Source organism: Notechis scutatus, chromosome 1 (genome assembly GCF_049901735.1).
Source record: "Notechis scutatus isolate UNSWTSFEM ecotype Mainland chromosome 1, rNotScu1.2, whole genome shotgun sequence".
Classification (NCBI taxonomy): Eukaryota; Metazoa; Chordata; class Lepidosauria; order Squamata; family Elapidae; genus Notechis; species Notechis scutatus.
In genome coordinates, this window is record NC_142009.1 from 221417926 (window position 1) to 221435590 (window position 17665).

The 17665-nt window shown below is 40.0% G+C and overlaps 1 protein-coding gene across 1 annotated transcript in view; it reads left to right on the forward strand.

The window, feature by feature from the left end:
* Positions 1–17665, forward strand: part of GYPC (glycophorin C (Gerbich blood group)) — a 54608-nt gene that overhangs the window by 12081 nt on the left and 24862 nt on the right. The gene's annotated exons all lie outside the window — the stretch shown is intronic.

Below are 17665 nucleotides of genomic sequence, written 5' to 3' on the forward strand. Positions count from 1 at the left end.
GGAGAAAAAAAAAGGAGTAAAACATATTAAACATTCAAACTTTAGTCTGAGCTTTGTGGAGCTTTCTCTCCATATCTCCTGTCTTATTCCATCAAATCCCCACAGGGTTTTACTTTGAACATTGTATGCATTTTTTAAAACTGCTGTCTTTTCCTCCAAGGTACTCTAGAAGTACAGTAAACAATAAGAAAATTAAGGAAGGTATAGCCACTGGAGAGGTAGGCATAAATCTTTCCTTTTCAACTTACAGCCTGAAGTGAGGGTTTATTTGTTTGTTAGTTTGGGTTTTTCTCAATCTGTTCAAAAGTTATTTGCTTTCTCTAAGCATCTTTGCTGTAGATATTTATGATCTCTGACTCCTATTTTTTGCAAGTGCTAGATATGACATTTCCCCCTTATATTTCTGTTTCTGAGTGAGTTAAGTAACTTTTGCCCCATTTTATGACTTCTTTCCACAGTAGTTTGATGAACCATTGAGCTTGTTAAGTCAGTAACCCGGTTAAGTGAATCTGGCTTCCCCATTGACTTTGCTTATCAGAAGGTTGCAAAAGATGATCACATGATCCCAGGACATTGCAATCATAAATATAAGCCAGTTGCCAAGTGTCAGAATTTTGATCACGTGACCACGGGGATGCTGCAACAGATTAAAGGTCATAAGTCACTTTTTTCAGTGCCATTGTAATTTCAAGTGGTCACTAAACAAATAGTAGTAAGTTTTCCAAGTACCTGTATTTCCATTGTAGGACACTAATCTAAAATAACATAAAATAATAAAATAAAATCTCTTGTCCTTGCAAGATCATCAGAATTTATAATTCTTTTTTTTTTATTCCAAATTGTCTTGGTGGATTCACTACCTGAATTGTAAATGATGACAAGACACTTCAACTGGAGCTTTTCTCTGTATCCTCCGAGTAGGAACTAGACAATAGCATTTCTACACTGCAACCAGCATAACTACTTGTTGGGGAAAACCAGCTTGCAGTAGAAACTGTCCTGAGGTAGGAACTGCGTGAAGTACAAATTAAAACAAAGCCATCTGTTCTGAAAAACAGCCTACTTCCTAGTCTGCGTTGAGGTCAGTGATTGTACAGGTTCCTGAGTGTCAAAAATCAGATAGCAGAGAGACATACAAGTGACATAATTTCCTCTAATACCACATGCGCCTTCAATTTCCACATCCAATGGCGGTTCTTTTTTCCTGCTTGTAGAGGGATGACTGTTCAGCCGAGTCTCAAAATACATAAATATGTGCAGTCACTTATTTTTTACTGTCCTGGATTATTGTTTTTCATTTTTCTTGGCTGGGAAATAACAACTACATAGATATAGAATCCTCTCAAAAGCCACTCACGTTCTGAAACATTAGGTCTTTCAGCTAATGCAGAAATGTTGTAGTTCTTTGGGAATTCTTAAGGCAGGAGTCTGTCTTCGTGAGGAAGGTGACAAGAATGAAGATCTATTTTTGGAACAAGCATATTCTGGATGGCAGCACATCCCTGATTTTCAGAAGGAAATTACTTCTGAGGAAACACTCTTCTTCATAGCCACTTAGTGTGTTACTCAGCCAGTGGACCTTGGCCAAAACACCCCAAACACAACAAAAAAGTAAAAAAATTCTCTGTTATTTCTTTTGAAGCTTTACTTCAGTAAGCCTTCTTTGCTTTGGTAACTTCAACTTTAAAATGTTGTGAAGATACTGAGGAGACACAATGCTGCCTGCGAATATCAGAATGGCAAATAAGAGTATCTAAAAATTGTTTCAGAATTAATGCAAATTATTTCTGTCATGTTATGGCAACTTGGATCTAGACTTATTCCTACCCAATTGATTGTGCCTCTGTCTCTCAGTCAAGGATTAAAGGAAAACTATTGGCAGCTTCTGGTGGTCACAAGGACCAACAAAGAATCAGAATCGAATGCTTTTCAGTCACTGATTAAAATAATAATAAGAGGAAAAGCATTTGCTCCATTCATGGCTAAGGAAGGTCATGGCTAAGGAAGTGTTTCTGATTCCTCATTTTCCAGGGAAATTTTGAACTGTTTTTCTTAGTTTGGATGGGAGGGGTCTTTATGAGAAGGGATGGGAATAGTTTGCATCTCGGAGTAGTCCCACTTCTATTGTCTCTTTGATTGTCCCTTCAATCTGTGGCTTCTGCCGATAAAATGTATCATCTTTGAATTTTTTTTCTTTTGGGGTACCACTTGCCATCACCTCTGTTCCCTGCAAAGCTTTACCATTTGAGACATGTGGGAATTGGCACAAAAGTGACAAGAGTTCAGCCAGTTTTTCCTTCTAGCCTAATGACCTTCACAAGTGCAAAAGAAGAGGATGGGATGAGTTAAAAGAGAATATCCTGATGTTCTTCATAAAACTCCCCACTATGGCTGTGACATGTCTTTGGGTTAATTATGAGCACAGTTACAGAAGACCAGTAAACCCACCTCTAAAAATAGCTCAGCTAACAAGTTGGTAGGAGTGAAAGATGTAGATTGAAAAGAGGAGGAGGCTAACACGGTGCATTAAGAGACCTCTCTCCCACTTCATCCTTTGTACCTCTGTTTCAGTAGCCTGTCAACAGAGCTAGTTACAGATCAGGCCATGAATCTGTGCCCCAAAATTGCCCAGCTAAGGATTTAATATGAAATACTAGGGTAGAAGACCTCAACACTGGTGACCTGTCATTCAGATAAAATTGTCAAATATTGTTGAAGGCGCCATCCCAACACTTGCCTATATCAACCTCACATTAGCTTACATAAGGTGATTGATGATGGTTTTCCATATTATCTACTAGATAGTAAAAGATACAGGTAGTCCTCGACTTACAACAGTTCATTCAGTGACTGTTTGAATTTACAACGGCACTGAAAAAAATGACACGTCTTTCACACTTATGACTGTTGTGGCATCTCCATGGTCACGTGATTAAAACTTGGGTGCTTGGCAACTGGTTCATATTTATGATGGTTGCAGTGTCCCAGGATCAGGTGATCACCTTTTGTGACCTTCTGATGAGCAAAGTCAGTGGGGAAGCCAGATTCATTTAACAGCCATGTTGTTAACAGCTGCCCTGATTCACTTAACAACTGTGGCAAGAAAAGGTCATAAAATGGGGCAAAAATCAGTTATCTGATGCCTCACTAGATAGTAGGGGAAGCAAAGCCAACGAAATCCACCAATCACTCCCATTAAAATATTCCCCATTAATGCTGTAAGAAGCCTTCTTGTTACTAAGGCAGATTAAAGTTTAGCATTCAGGGCAATGAAAATTACACAACCTTACTTTTCTGCTGGCTCAGAGATCTGTGGAATGTGTATTAACATGACCCCGAGGAACAACCAACCCTAAGTTGATTTTAATTGCAGCTTCACTGTGCTCTTCAGGTATTTTTTTAAGGATACCTAAATGTTCTCAAATATTTTCAGTCAGAAGTCAGTGTTGCCAAGGTTGATTAGGAATAATGTCTCAGAAATCTAGTTGGCCTGACCAATTTACTTCTTCCTGAAAAACAGAAGAAAGGGCGACAATTGCTAATTTTGTTGCTGAGTTTGGAGAATAGTTATTTCCACTTCAAAAATAAGTATTGATGATGTTTGGCTCTTGACTAAACTCTGTGTTTCTAGGTCTGGAGAATTGTGTTAATTGATGGCAAAAGGGTATTGTAAATCTTAGTGGAATTCCTTTTTTGTGAAACCCCCCCCCCCCAATTAGCCTTATTGCACTTAATTGTCTTAGTCTGAAAAAAAAATCAGGAATTCCTCTTCAGCAACATGGATCATATCAGGACTTTATTAGTTCATCAGGAGAACTTATTGGTATTTTTCATGATGCCAAAGGGACTCCTTCTCAGATATAATCCGCACATCTCCTAATGTCCTTTTTGAAGAGTTAACGATCTTTATTCTGCCTTAAGGTCTCTCTTTCCAATTTAAATTCCTCCTCAGTTAGTCCTTGCTTAGTAACCACCATTAGAAGTTAAGATGGCATTGAAAAAGGATACCTATAACAGGTCCTCAAATTTGCAGCTGCCACAACCTCTGCATGTCCCATGACCACAATTTGGGTGCTTGGCACATTTAGAATAGTTGCAGGTCCCATACTCATGCGATTGCCATCCTTCTGACAAGCAAAATGACTGGGGAAGCTGACAGGAAGTTGCATGTCATGGTCACATGATGTTGCACTTAATGACTGCAGCTGGAACTGATGTAAATGTGGTCATGTGATGTTTGACTTTATGGCTGCATTGCTTAGCAGTGGTCCCTGCTCCCATTTGAGGTTGTGACGACTACTTATACTTCTGTTCATGTGGCTGCAGGATACAGGATGAGATAATAATGGAAGAATTGAAACATTTACTGAAAACCTATTGGAAACATGGCCAGGACAAAATAGCACTATAATCAGGTGTACAAGAAAAGCTACACAACCATTCAAAAGGCTGCTCTTTTTCACCAAATTCCTCTTCAAAGGATGTTGCAAAGCAGTGCCCTGCTTTTGAAAATAGAATGTGAAAGCTAGTTCAGGCAAGGTCAAGAGTAAACAGACTGAAACCAGACTAGAACATTATCAAAACAATGGATAGGTAGAAAATAGTCTTCCTACCCACAGAAGAGAATCACCTCATGGGCAGGAGAAAAAGATGTAGGGATTTGAACCTTGATTTCACTATAAATGGGGTTTGCACTTGATTCATAACAGTCACTGGAATTCTCTTTTAGTATTCTCTCACAATGAAGTGTACTTATCGAAGTTTTGCATCTTTGAATGCCTCCACCAGGTTTTAGTTCTGATGCTAACTAAGCCTGGCGTTGGAATTCATGACTAATCCACTTAACAATGAGACTGTAAGAATAGCTAATGTGTGGAATCCACTCTTACTTGTTATGATATGTACTGAATAACCCTTGAATAACAAGGATATGCACATGGAAACATTTATGAGAGTAGTTATGAATAATTATTCAGCCACACAGAGATACACTAAATTGAGTTAAAGTTTACTTTAAGAAATAGCACAGCAATAAACGGTCCAGGTCATATACGTTTTACAGTCCAAAGAATATTCAATTACAAAGTCTTCTTACCATTTGTCTTTGTCATTTACAGTAAACAAAAATATCAAAGTATAAGCACAGCATAAATACAACAGAGAACCTTAGATAGCAACATAATGTCAGAGATACAGAATGTCAGAGAAAGCAAGCTATGATCTCTAGCTCCCTCTTATGGTAATTTGCAATATAATCAACCAATTGGAATATAGTATAAATCAATATAGTGATTTTGTCTTAAAGCTACAAACATACATTGTTGGTTTATATATTGCCAACCCAACTAATTGGTGGACAGATTCCTAACATTACTGATCAAGGATGCTGATTAAGACCGTACCCAAAAATGGATTGTATCAGTACCATGAGGTGAAGTGTCATCTCCAATTAGATTCTGTTGGATTAGTTGCAGAGTGAAGCATCTCCACAAAATAAAATAATTGAAAAACTTAGAGATCTAGAAAATATATTTTAAGACGCATAGATCAGAGTGCTGTTTATTCAGCTTAAAGATTGGAAAGCTAGGAATTTGGACAGTAGACACATAGGTTCCTGTCTTTTATTAAATAAAAGTTGGTCTTCAGCTTTGGAGGCCTTCTTAAAGCTGTCCTTGGCCATTTTATGATAAGAAAAAATAGATTCTAACGGACAGAGGAGAGAATCATAACTGGTTTTACATGTATTAATGCCAGGGCTATCTGCAAAATGGTAGGCATGACCAGATGGGTAAAGCCCTTTTAAAGTGTGTGTAGTGAATATGGTACATACCGTGTTTCTCATATAATAAGGCCGGATCTTTTTATTTATTTTTTTTTGAGCCCCGAAAAAATGACTAGGCCGTCTTTTCGGGGGTGACTTAATTCCCCCCCCCCTTGCATCTTCGGGCGGGCGGGCAGAGATGGCTTGGTTGACCTCGGCGTTGGTGGGGCACTTCATATTGGGGTCAACGCAGGCAGCACCATATCCAGGTGTGCAACAAAAGTACTTCCTAATGGCAACCCCCCCCCATTCCCCACTATTTCTCCCATGAGCTGTTCAGAGCATCCAGAAGCGGAGGTGCTTCAGTCTCTTCTGGAAAGGCTGGGCTTAAAACTCCAGGACGCTCCTCCACGGGACACCTCCTCAGCGTCCCCCAGTTTTAGCTCAGCCTTCGTGGTAAGAGGTTGTGCATTCCCTGACTGGAACAGTTTTCTGAATCAGGTTTGCTCTTGGGTTATTTCGGCTTTTAAAAATCTTCCCCATTTAATTTGGCCTTTTCAGGCTTGTCCCTCTATTACGTTACCTTGATTACTTTAAAAAAAAAAGTTCTTTGTAAATAGCGGAGCCTGCCACTCCGCAGGCAGCTTGAGGCTACCGCCTCAGGCAATTCCCTTATCTAACTTTCCGATCGTCTTCTCTGCGATCGTAGCGGAACGCTCGCAGCCGCGGCTCACTTCGTCTTGCCGTTTCGTCTGACAGGAGGATTTAAATCGCAAGTTAGAGCCTCAGCAGCAGCGGCTCATTAGACGGCTCAGACATTAGCAACGGTGATTCTGCTTCCCGCCCTTTTCAACGGCTGGCTCAAGTTCACGCCTAATTATCACAGGCGCCATTCCTCGCTGGTTTCCCTTTCTGGGGACCGAGGCAGTACCTTTCTACTTTGTTCTCCTTGGGTCTAGCTCTCCCTTGTCTGGCTAACGTTGGATAAGCAGGCTAGTCATTAAACAGGCATTTCTTTGCAATGGCCTTTGGATCATTTCTTCGGACTGAAATTGCATGTGCCATTTAAATTGCGGGACGTTTGGTTTTGACAGGAAAGGATTCACCTCAGAGCCTGTATACCTGGTTTCCTTTGTTGGGGACCAGGGATCCAGAGTTTTTCTCGCTTGGAGCACTTGGGGGTTTCCCTTGTTGGGGACCCTTAGATACTGTTTACCAGATACACAGTTATACATATAGATATAGGCATATGTCTATGCATATGGGATTACCTGAGACTATCCCCATCGAAATGAGGCAATGGATGGAGATGGCGATTCAAAGGGGCATTGCGGCTGGAGTTCAGCAATCCATCAGGACCAGACACTTCTTGGCCACTTCGGATGCGGGATCTCTGTCCGCTCGATCCTTTGCGTATATCGGACAACATCAAACTCAGGTATTCCCCAATATTCCTAACATACCAGCCCAGGGTCTTCAGGAGGAGGTGGACTTTGAGGATCAGGATGTTCCCATGGAGGCAGGGTCGATCCATCAGATGGACTTGGGGTTGTCAGAGGCTGACCCACTAGAATGGGGAATGTCGGACGACGGCCTCATTCTGGACCAACCTACTTTTTCTGGACTTTTTCGCCCGCACCTCTTTAAATCCTTACTGTTCAAGGCAAAGAACACCGCTAGACTAGGCACATCAAACCTTCATCCATTGTCAACAGGGTCTCAGGACGAATCCGAGGATCTAATATTCTCACAACCGGCTAATGAGGCAGAAACTATTCCTGTCCCTCGTATGTTTGCTGAATTAGTACAAAATCTATGGGCATCAGCAGCATTATACCCAGCCCCAACAGGGTATGATAAACGATATTATAATTTGGCACCAGAGTTTTCAAATCTTCTCAAAATGCCAGAGGTGGATGAGCCCATTATGGCACTGGCCTCTTCTTCAACCTTTCCCAACGAGGCCGAGGAAGCCCTGAGACTGGAAGAAAAGAGAACAGAGTTGGCACTCTGTAGGGCGCACGTTTCTGACGCCTGGGCCATTAGGGCTGCTACAGCGACATCCTTTTTTACACGGTCCTCCCTCCGATGGCTCTTCCACTTGAGGGATATATTGCCGGCATCAAATGTCAGAGCCCACCAGGACATAGCTAAAATTATTGCAGCAGCAGAATTCTCTGCCGACACCACATTTAATGCAGTCAAATTCTCGTCTAGGGCCATAGCATCTCACGTATTAGCACGGAGACTGCTATGGCTCAGGCATTGGCAGGCGGATACCAAGCATAAATGCAAGTTGGCATCAGCCCCGATATCGGGGGATAAATTATTTGGCAGTGTCTTGGAGCCCCTCCTTATAGAGAATAGAAACAAGAAAAAAGTGCTTCCCCCTCTTTTTCGGAGGTCTGAAAACAGAAATTGGATACCAAGATTACTCTGGAGACCCTTCAGGGTCATGGCTTTTCCATAAATTGGGATAAAAGCCATTTGATCCCCTCAACTAGGTTAGTTCATTTAGGGGCAGTGATAGATACCATGGAGGGCAAGGTCTTTCTCTCTCAGGACAGGTTAAACAGTATCCAGTCTTTGGCCAGAGAGATCAGAGCCTTAAAGAAGGTTTCCCTGGCAGTCCTGTCTCAACTGTTAGGGAAACTGATTTCTTGTATTTCCATTGTGCCTTGGGCTCGATTCCATTCTAGAGAGCTGCAATGGTTCATGCTACCTTTCCAGCGATCCGGAAGAGCCACTTCCAACGTCTGGATAAAGGTACCGCCCAATGTTCTCTAATCGCTCCGCTGGTGGTCGGAAAAAACGATAAAAAAGTGGTGTCCTTTCAAGGAACCTTACAGGGCAACGATTACAACCGATGCCAGCCTGGTAGGATGGGGAGCTCACTTCCAATCCCACACTGGGCAGGGAATTTGGACTATTTCCGAACAATCACAACGCATCAACCTGTTGGAGCTGCAAGCAGTTCACCTGGCCTTACGCAGTTTTCTACCCCTTTTCCAATCATGCCACGTTCTGGTCTTGACAGACAATATCACAACCAAGACCCACGTAAACAGACGGGGGTACCCATTCCAAACTTCTGATGCTGGAGATGGCCAAGTTGTTCAAGTGGGCCGAGGCCAATCTGTTTTCGCTCAAGGCAGAACACATAGCAGGGGCCTTAAACACACAAGCAGACTGGCTCAGCAGGGCCACGATAGATCAGGCAGAGTGGCGCATACACCCGTCTGTCTTCCTGGAAGCAGTGCGGAGGTTTGGGCAACCGGTGATCAATCTATTTGCCTCTCCTCTCAACGCCCAATTGCCCCGGTATATTTCAAGGTACCCGACTCAGGGGGCGGAGGTCGTCAATGCCCTGCGATGTCACTGGCCTCCCGGACTTCTATATGCGTTTCCTCCACTCCTGGTAATACCCAGGTTGATCCAGAAGTAATTGGAGGAATGAGCGAAATTGATATTGGTCGCCCCTTACTGGCCCAGGCGAATGTGGTTCGCAGATTTACAGGACCTGTCGAGAGAACAACCTTGGAAAATTCCACCGTCGAAGATTTCCCTCTCCCAAGGGCCAATACTTCACCCGAACCCACAATGGCTCAGTCTAGCCGTATGGAGGTTGAGCGGAGCCGTTTAAGGGCCCATTAGATTTCAGAGGATGCTGTTGCCACCATTCAAGCATCCAGACGGTCCTCAACAAATTGTATATACGAGGCCACATGGTCCGCCTTCTGTCGCTGGTGCCAGGGGTCTAAGATCGACCCAACTGCCCCATCACTACGACAATTATTGGCCTTTTTACAGGAGGGGTTGACCAAGGGCCTATCTCCAAATACTTTACGCAGACAGGTGGCGGCTTTAGCCTTGGTGATAGCCTGGGGTGACCTCCGGTCCATAACGCACCATCCACATGTCCGCAGCTCTCTTAAGGGTGCTGCAAACTTACGACATCCTGTAATTCACTGCTATCCCACCTGGGACCTCAACAGGGTGTTAACCGCACTTACAACTGGCCCGTTCGAGCCTTTAAGAACCGATAGTCTTAAATTCCTGACATATAAGGTGGCCTTCCTAATTGCAATCACATCAGCTAGGAGAATTTCCGAATTGGCGGCATTGTTAATGAGAAAGGACCTGTGCGTGTTTCATGTGGACAGAGTGATTCTCCGATTGGATCCATTGTTTGCTCCTAAAGTAAATTCAGCCTTCCACAGAACGCAAGAGTTGGTGCCTCCAATTTTTTTTTTTTTGTCTGAATCCATCTCATAGACTGGAGCATCAATGGCATCGACTTGACGGCATCTATCTAAACTGCACGGCAGCATTTCGAAAATCTGAGGCTCTATTCCTATCCTTCAACCCATCCACTTTAGGACAAAAGGTGTTGGCGACGACCATCGGTAGATGGTTGAGAGCCACCATAGCTAAAAGTTACGAATGCCAGTCCATCTCAGTTCCTAAGGGCATTGCAGCCCACTCAACAAGGAGTGCGGCAACATCAGCAGCATGGGCCACACGGGCTTCCACAGGTGAAATTTGCAGAGCGGCAACTTGGGCTTCACCATCTCCCTTTGTCAGAAATTACAAAATTGATGTCTAGGCCTCAGCGGATGCTTCATTTGGCAGAAGAGTCCTGCAGAGGGTCCACAGAGTTTAGGAGTGGATTTCAATCCAGACGGAGTCCCTCCCTAAGGACAGGCCAAGCTTTGGTATGTCCCACTTCTGGATGCTCTGAACAGCTCATGGGAGAAAGGGCGTTGGTACTTACCTGATACGCCCGTTCTCTGTGAGCTGTGAAGAGCATCGAGCCCCACCCATTTATTTCTGTCTGGTGGGGTTCCGTTCCAGTCAGGGATCTAGATTAGATAATGAATCCCGGACTTTGGCATTCAGTCTTCGCAAAACTGGGGGAACGCTGAGGAGGTGTCCCGTGGAGGAGGAGGAGCATCCTGGAGTTTTAAGCCCAGCCTTTCCAGAAGAGACTGAAGCACCTCCACTTCTGGATGCTCTTCACAGCTCACAGAGAACGGGCGTATCAGGTAAGTACCAACGCCCTTTCACATGTTTTAATATAGGCCTTAATTTGGGGGGAGGGGCTTAATTTCATTTCATGCCTATAAAACATGCTGGGACTTCCTATTGGGGGAGGCCATATTGTTGGAGAAACAGGGTATTAAAAAGAGGTAGGTATTTGATTACCCAGTCATATTCCCTATTGGAAGCCAAAGACCATCACTCTAGACACCCCTGATTCAGGCTTAAATCCGTTAAATCCATTCATGCTACATTACAATTAAGAAAAACAATCTCTCTAAAATATGCAATTTTATGTATACATCTTTCTTTTTTGTATGCTTTTTTATTTTTGGGAAAACTAAACTGCAAAACATTAGAAAAATAAATAGTCCAAATGATAACCATGTTCCAAAGTGTGTGTGTGTAAGTCCATGAAGTCAAAATTAGATTAGTAAGTTCTAAAACATGGCCCAAATAAATGACTATTTTTAGCACTTCTTATTACTGATTTGTAACTGGCTTTAAATATTTTATTGTTCAGCTACATTGTAAAAACATGTCATGGTCCAGCATTTTATGTAATTTAATTGACTTGAGTTCTCATGGCATATTGAGCCACAAAATAGCCAACTATAGTTAAACACAATGCTCAGCAAATTAAATCAACCTGGTGTGCACTGGGCATATTGAAATTGTAAATCCAGACTATTATATGACCATATAGTGGCCACTGTCCAAAAATCATAGTCCCAATAAATCAAAGGATAGTAGAAGAAGGGATAAATGGTAGAAGAAGGGATAAAAGCTTGTGTGTAAATATAGAGCATGACAATGCACAAACTTGTAAATTATTATCAATATGTGTATGAATGAATAGTGGTCCCATTTTGTAGTACAATAATGGCCTTTTATTGTAGTTCCCAGAATTTAATTTCTGGACTAGGTTAACTGGTAGATCCTTAGTTAGAACCAAACTACATCTGAATGTAGAGGGGAAAATGATTACCAGGAAAGGGACATGTTATAGGTGCATAAAACTATAAATGCTATGTAGCCATATCTCCCCCTCTTGTAATAATACTAAAGAGAAGGAGAGTTTAAGGCCTCAAGTTGACATATTCTCCCTCCAAATATCTTTACTGTTTTATTCCAAGAGCTTTTAGTTCAACATTCCTTCTTAACCATCTGAATTTTATTTCAGGATTTTCTATTCCTTAAATATTGTTTAAGAATATATAAGAAAAAGAGCTAGCTAGATCTAACCAAGAATTGATTGGCAAGAAACTGTAGATCATACCTGTTAGGGAAAATTCATAGTTCTACTTAAGTTATAGCAACTAATGGTCCCTAATTCAATCTACAGCACAAGCCTCTTGCTCATTTCCCTCTGCAGCTTCATCTAGGGTTCCTGGGTATCCTAGATTTTCCTGATGTAATACTTCATTTAAAGTTGCCCTCTGTTGGAAGAATTGTCTAGTCTATATCCAGGTAAAGATAAGCAGATATAAGAAGAAAATAGCAGAGGTCTAACATTGTTCATCAACAGTTTAGAGACACATATCAAACTGAACAAGAACGCAGGTTTTTATGGTATTCATATATATGGCATTTCTATTTTAAATTATATTAATAAATTAAAACTGGAATTATATATAAAAATTAGCATGTGCAACTATTTCTTTGCTTCTGTAACTTTGCTTTTCCCCATGAACTGCATTTTTTTTCTTCCCTGATAGCTTCTTAATCTTTTCATCCATTTGTGGATGGGTGTGGGTGTGTGCAAGATAGGGGTGTAGGATGAGACAAGGATGATTGTGGCTAAACTATTATGCTAGTTAGAAACAAATCAAACCTTAAGGCTTCAGAAGCATCTGATTCTTCTGGTCACAGACTTGTGATTGACCCAAGGGCTTATAATGATCTTGAATGAATGCTTATTTGCTGTGCTTCCTGTCTGAATAAAGGCATGATGGATGAGGCTTCAGTGAAGGAAACATCTAAGATCCGACAGAGAAAGGATATGTGAGGATGGTATAAATGAGAAGTAGCCTAAGGGGAACATTTTTCCTTTTTTTCATGGAGGCTTAGCCTTTCTAGAAAGAGAAGGGCAGTGTTTTCTATCTTGTGCTCTTAACAGCATTACTCAGACAGGGATTCAACCCCTATGTTACGCTTGCAGACTCTCTGCTAACCAACTCTAGGCAGTAACTGAGTGGATGAAATTATGAATTCCACATGTCTGCTTAGCGGTATTGCTTTTCAGCAAAGCCATATCTTAAATCAGTGAGGTAGCGTGCACTAAGCATATTCTGCCCTTGCACCTCCTTTAAAAAAAAAAAAAGTACGTAGACCAGTGCAATGACTTACATATCCTGACAGCTGCCTGGAGGTGACCAATCGGCATATGTAGAGGTGAAACAGTAGCTTGCTTGTCTGAAGCGTGACATGACTATTTTTGTCAGATGGGTAATTGTCGCTATCACCAGGGCACATCTGCTGCACATGTCCTGTAATTAAAGATCATGCTGATTATTAATTCCACCAGAGCTCCTCCACACACAGATTAACTTTTTGATAGTGCATGTTAAAAGAAATAAATAAAACCAGCCATTGTTAAATTAGAACATGGAGAATGAAAGTGGAAAGGCCATAGGAGTGTCTCAATAATTATGTCTGCTTTAAGTAGATAGTATTTTCCACATATGCATTTCAGCAAAGTAATAGAATCTAATAAGAATGGTATTGACCAGATATTGGTTTGCTGTGATGACACAACTTCTCTCATTACTAGCATGAAGACATAAGGGTCAAGCAGAAAACCATATCTTAGATAGGTTGAACTACTTTATTTGGACTGGCCCAGTGGCACACAACTACTGGCTTGTATTGCAGAAAGTAGAAATATACCCTGGGCAATTTTTCTGACCTGTTTTTTAGTGGGTTTTTTTTATGGATTGAGGGTGGAGACTGGGACAGGAAGTTTCCCAAAAGCAAACTTTTCCCCAGTTCTCCCCACCCTTTTCCCCCAATCCATTTTTCAGGCTGTTTGAAGCCTTGAGGGTGAATGGTGGTAATGAGAACGAGAGACTCCCTCAAAACCACCCCAGAAACCTGATCAGATGAGATGTAGAGAAACCTAAGATGGTGACATTAGATTTAATTCAGAATTGCACGTAGTTAGGAGGAGGTAGCAGGTCTGAAGGATCCTTGAAAAGGCCTCCATTAGAATGTTTAATGTCCCTATCTTGCTGGGTAGACAAGTTGATGATTGATTATACACCAATGACAGCACTAGATCTGAGTTGTTCATGACATTGTTCCTTATCAGCGGGGAAATCTTGGTGCATATATCAGGGTTCCATGCCATAAAATAGCACAGGATTGGGAAGCTGCAATTTACAATTGTGCCATCAAAACATCAAGCAAGAAAGTCCACGGAGGAATCTTAATCATGAATGCCAACAAATAGAGAAAATAATAGGAAAGGGAATTTGAAAGATCTTTTTAAGATTCTCAGAGGAATCTCAGAAGAATTTACAGCTAACAATATAATAAGAATAATCATAGAAGAGGCATCTGTTAGAGGTATTTGAAATAAAAGGAAGAGGAAAATACTGTACTAAAATGGGATTGTAGTATCACAGAAACCTCTATAGAAAAAATGTATTTCGGACTTGGGTGCATTAGAAAATAATGGACAACAAGCAATAAGTCATGTGTGAAATAGGAAATAGTGCACCCGGTGCATTGAATTGTTTAAAGATGTAGGTGAAGATGCAACTAGCATCAGCAGAAATCTGCATGAAAAAACATAGAATAAGGCACAAATTACAGAATCATTGCGCAAATTCTTTACACAAGTACATTTTGTTTAAGAACTTTCAAAGAAGAATAGATCCCGACATAATACAGGCAGGTTTCAGAAAAGGCAGAAGAATTCAGAGTTCAAATGGCTAATTTTAGATAGATAAGGGAGAGAGTATGAATATTTAAGAAGGAGGCTAACCTTTGTTTATTAACTATAGCAAGGTATTGCATAATAGCTGATGCAAGCATGTGTGAATGTGTGAATATTTTAAGACTAATCGCTGTGCTGATTATTCTTTGTGATAAGAAATTTCTATAAGAACTGTAAGAATATTGAGAAACTAAGGGATTTTGAAGAGGAAAGGGAGTTAAACACGGATGCATGCTATCATTTTATCTGTTTGATTTATGAGAGTAGAATCAAAATCTGAGTTCAAAATATTAATACTTTGAGATATGTGGATGACACTTTTATTAGCTGGAAGTAAAGAGGATTTAAAGAGTTTATAATAAAAGTAAAAAGAGGATACAAAAAAGGGTTAAAGTTAAATATTAAGAAGACAAACATAATCTCAACCTGCATGATTACTGAACTTAAAACTGACAAAAAGAAGTAAAAGTTAATAAACATTAATAACATTGTTAATAAGTTGAGGTGTGGGGCTCAAGAATAAATAGATATGGTAGGGCACTGGTATAGTTAAGTGAGTTAATCTAGGCAAGATAGCAATGACATTATTGAAAGAAGATAATGAATAATATATTTTTGATAAAGATAAAAACAATAAAAATAATGGTCTTCAGCTATAAAAAAGCTGAAGATGTAGAAAGAAGAAAAAACACCATACTTTCAAATGTGGAATATAAGAAAAATCAGTCCAGAATCAAATATACTGTAAATTCTCTGTTCCCTGGAATAGGGAATAGAAACTCATGCATTCTGAGCATAAAACATGTGATGTGAGATGGAAAAGAGATCAGGTAGGTAAACATGATCAAAAAAGTGGTCTTAAGAGCTAGAAGCTATTGTGAGAGATGTCAAAATAGTAGGTATTAACATACACCCTTTCCTCTTCAAAATCCCTTGGTTTGTCAATATTCTTACAGTTCTTACAGAAATACAATCCCTGATGCTATTCAAACCCAGTTTGATATCTGTCAGTGGTTAAAAAACGCTGAACCTTGTCAGCTGGAAAAACTGGCACCCTGGGTTCTATGCTGTGTGACAGGGTGAGTTCCATTACTTGCCCCAGCTCCTGCCTACCTAGTAATTTGGAAGCATGCAAATGCAAGTAGATAAATAGGTACCATTTCAGTGGGAAGATTGAACAGCATTCTGTGTACCTTCGTGTATAGTCTTGCCGGTCACATGATCATGGAAGGGTCTTTGGACAACTCTGGCTACCTCAGAGTTGAGCACTGCCTCCCAGAGTTGGACTTGACTGGATAGGGGAAACCTTTACCTTTAACACCAATATCAATACCAAGTATGAAAAAAAATCTGGAAAACAAAATCAGGCAATGTCCTCTACCTGCCTATTTAGCAAATATCTAAAATTTATCAAGTGATTTGAAACACCATGAAATTTGCCTAATATTTTTCCACTGTTGTCCAATTCCAGAAATGGATGAACTGAGTTTCGAATATTTACAAAAACAAAACCCTAGGATCTATCTATACAGCCATTTTGAAGAGACAAATGGTCATGATGATAATTTATTTTCCAAGTCAAGTATCATTTTTTCCTAATAATTAAAAACTAACTTTAAAAACAATGAAATTAATATACACTATTTATCCTTCATAATATATATATATATATATATATATATATATATATATATATATATATATATATATATATATATATATATATATATATATATATGATAGGCATGTGTGAGCTTCTGTTTCCTTTTTTCTGCATTCAACCCCCCAAAGATTATGCTACCAACACTCAGTGCAAAATTAAAATGTCAGAGGCTTGATTATTTTTGCTTTCATGTAATGTTTGTGTCCTTAAAATAAACCACAAATCTTTACGAAATTAAATTCTATCCATCAGAGCTAATCATTAACTTAGTCCAGAAATAATGGACTGTTAAATTCTAAATTAGAAAAGAAATCTGTTCTAAAAAAAAGCAGAAGCATCTATTAGTTTCTAAAACATAGTTTATAACTTGTGTTTTATTTCATTTTCTGTTTTAAAGCAATAAGTACATACACAGAAATATATCCCCAAGTAAAATATACCATGCCAAAGACATTCAATATTATTCTCCAAATAAGAAAATCATATAGCAGACTCAGTGAAAATGATTGATGAACAACTTTCCCTAACTCTAGAAAAGCCAGAAAGAATATTTGCTTGTTAACACCTACTCAATGAACTTGGTACAATAGTACCATAATCCAGAAGAAATCAATTTATGACCCAACAACACTAACTAAATTCAGTGGCCATTGTGGATTGTCCAGTACTGCAAATTCATATCTCAGATTGAAACTCAATAGATCTTTCATTGTCTCCCCCAATATAATCGGGGCATTCTTTACTGGTAATGTGAAGATTAGCCTAATATGAATTTGCTTTGATTCTTGAATTGTGACTAGTGAACAGTGAAAATATAAGAGAAATCTGTAATAGCATAAGGACAACAGTATGAGGTAGGTCACAGATGCTGAAGTAGACTTGAAACATTCAGGGTTTGTTGAACCCTTCTCGAATTTTTCAGAAGTAGTGCAGACTTGAAGATCCATTTTTACCCATCCATTACACTTGCTAGCCATGGGCTGGCTCATTTGGAACTATCCCTGCTGCTTTGGCTTTCACTATTTTAGTTTTCCAAGTTGATACTCGTAGTAAAATAAATGCACAATCTTTCAGCAAGAAGTTAGATCAAAGTAAATTTCATTGCTACAGGTTTCAATCTTCTTGTCTATTTCCATGGTGCTTGTGTATATCCAAGAAGCCACTCACAAACAATATATGGGTGACTGGTTATAAGTCTCCTTGGTATTAGAGGAATTCTTGGAGGAGAGAAACTTTGAAAATAGTAATTCAGGATAAATAT